We start from the raw sequence: 2,937 nt of genomic DNA, 5'->3' as shown, positions 1-2,937 counted from the left end.
GAAACTCAGACAATGAGCACGATACAAAAGGATGGTGAGAAAGAGAGGCACTGACATCAAGGTGCTTGGATGTGGTAAGAGTGGCACCCATGCTTCAGATCTCTCCCTCACCATAGGTGGTGAAAGTTAAAATTACGGTTGACAAGGTTTTCTTATTCAACCCTCCTCTGGTGCATTTCTCTAACTTCACTAATGCAAGATATATCCAAAAGTGCCACATTTTATTTTAATTAAAAAATATTGCAGTTATTTTCTTGAGACACCTCAAGGAATTTCTATACGAGTACCGCATTAGTGTTGTGTTTTGACTATAACACTGCTCTTTTTCTAGAAATTGAAAATCACCTAGCAGTGCACTTTAGAAAATTCCATAGGGCATATTGATAAGTTTACCACACTAGAATGTCATTGGAAAATAACACCACATTTTTATGAAATTTAGAACTACAATGGTGATCCTTAGTGGTATGGACTAGGATGTTTTACTATTTGTAGGAAACAAATGCTATCAACTATTCAAGCACTAACATGCTGTGTTATTTAGTGGATTGTGTTTTTTGTTTTATAAAAGTGAATTTTATACAGTGCAGCATGTTATATGCAACATTAGTGCTTGTATGGATAGTAAAGCACTAGTGCGTTTGTATATTTTTTATGCACCATACAAAAAACATCTGCTAAAAAATCTAGCTGCCCACCTCCGCTAGTGACCTCCGCTACAAACATATTTTTGGGCTATTTTTATAGGGGCATCCACAAAAATCTCCTCTAGAAGTTCTTTCCCCTGCAGTGTGTTTTTTCCTTAAATTCAAGCCTAATTTATAGCAAATGGCAATGCAGAAACATTTGGATTAAAATCTACATCACACCAAAATTTTATAGTGTAGGGTGGAGGTGATGGAGGGAGTGGCTTGTACTTTGAATATTGAAGCTCTCTGGTTAGATCAATCTCATAAACCCTTGTTCCATTTGGATACAAAAGACCCCAATGTCTCTTAGTTCTCGGTCTAGGATTTTGATCCTAATTAAACAACGAAAAATATTGTATGTGGGGATGAATTGATTGGGCTTGCGATGGGTTCCCAAGGGAGGATATTCAAGAATTCTCCTTATAAGCCCCCTATTCTAATGGCTTGCATTAAAGATGTTGGCACCCAACTGATTAAGGTCACTAGCATTGGGCCTTTCAGTTTAAGCTATGATTAACCTAATGTCCTCATAACCAAGTTTTCTCATCGTAGCTAAAACTTCATTAAGCTGCTGGTCCAACAAATTGGTATACACAAGGCCATTACGGTTAGTGTAGTTTTTTCCATGATCCTAAAAATTGGCATATTCCAAATAAATATTCCTAAGATCAGAAGACCAAGAAAAGTAAGGATACACATCAATAAAAAAAGTAGGATCTCATTCTAGTCAAAAACTAAAGCATTGGTTTCACAATAGTTCTGCAACATCATCTTGAAAAGCACCAGATGAGGGAGGAAATGAAGTATTGAGAAAGTCCATATCAAAAGGAGTTTCTACCTTGATATGACGCAACTTCTATCTAAGCAGATCTTGCTTAATTATTAGCATAGCGGGCACTAGTTGATACAAGGTTTGGTTGTTGGAGTAGTTTGATAAAAGTTCATTCCCCACTAGGACTATATTGATATCAGGTCATTCTTGATGTTGCTTCTAAACTTAGTAGGGCTATCAACTGAATATTTGACAAAATATTCCTCAATAATATACTTTCCTTTCCTACTTTTCATGAAGCAATATATCTTCCGAAATTCACTAATCAAAACCAAGTTATGTGCTCCAACAGGGAAGCATTGCTTTATCCAGACACCTTCTTAATCTTAGCGAGATATTTTCTATTCAGGCTTCCTCAGGGAGATCAAATTATTCTTTTCACCATTGTAGAATATTTCATGGCTTCCAACCATTTCATCAGAGTTATCATTATCCTCATCATGCTTATCATGACAGTGATCATCTTCACCATATTGAAGACTATGTACCTGCATAACTTAGATAGAAAGTAAAACCAAATCTATAGAAGCATGAAGTTAACCATATCATAGTCATGAAAGAATTTCAACCTTATATATATCAGATACCAAAATAAGAGACATGTATTCTTCAACATCTTTCTAGGGACTTTGTCATACACCCTAGACTATTTCATAAGGAATTTCATTCCATATAAGGTTTCAATGTTTCTTCTAAAGGTATGGCATACCTTACTACAACATATAGAAGACCCTAGAAGCTTTTCAAACAAATATATATATAGAAGGCATCTAACGACTTTTCATAATGCATGCGTTAGTCTTCTCACTAGGGCTTTATACAAATCCATGAATTCATACAAAAAAATCAATCAAAGTCAATCACATCTTGGTCATTAACATGACCAACTTCCCCTAGGATTAGTTGCAGACCCTAGATTTCCGATCAACCATCAATCCTATCCAAAACTCAGATTTCAACAATTTTACATAAATCTCAAATCATACATCAAATATTTTATTTCTACTAAGGTTTAACTTCAAAACCGTATAATTTCATTAAATAAATAGATCCTAGATTTTTATATCTCACATACTAGACATGTTAACTATTACTAGGGTTTAATTACAAACCCCTATATTTCCAAATATCATCATCCTATAATCTCAGATAGGGACTTATAATAAATCCTAAGACATGTATGACCATCAATAACTAGGTCAACACTCATATCAAGGAATCCATAATCGTTCATAAGCATATCATATGTTAGACAACATTAATACATATGCCCTAGACCAAGCTAGGGTTTCAACCAAAAGGTCATATCTATAAATGCCTGGATTTCATCATCATCCAAAGACATTTCATATCTTTTGTTATTAAAACCCAACTTAAAAATAATACTAAATAAGAGTTAGACATACAAACTTGATT

At 34.4% G+C, this 2,937-nt stretch overlaps 1 pseudogene; it reads right to left on the bottom strand.

Annotated features, from left to right (window-relative positions):
- Positions 1–814: 814 nt before the first annotated feature.
- Positions 815–1,662, bottom strand: LOC149198788 (putative glucan endo-1,3-beta-glucosidase A6 pseudogene; annotated as a pseudogene).
- Positions 1,663–2,937: the final 1,275 nt, after the last annotated feature.

Source organism: Pinus tabuliformis, chromosome 2_1, assembly GCF_031772625.1.
Source record: "Pinus tabuliformis cultivar Carrire ecotype Pingquan chromosome 2_1, CPIR1, whole genome shotgun sequence".
In the NCBI taxonomy this organism is placed as follows: Eukaryota; Viridiplantae; Streptophyta; class Pinopsida; order Pinales; family Pinaceae; genus Pinus; species Pinus tabuliformis.
This window is presented reverse-complemented; position numbering and strand designations above follow the sequence as displayed.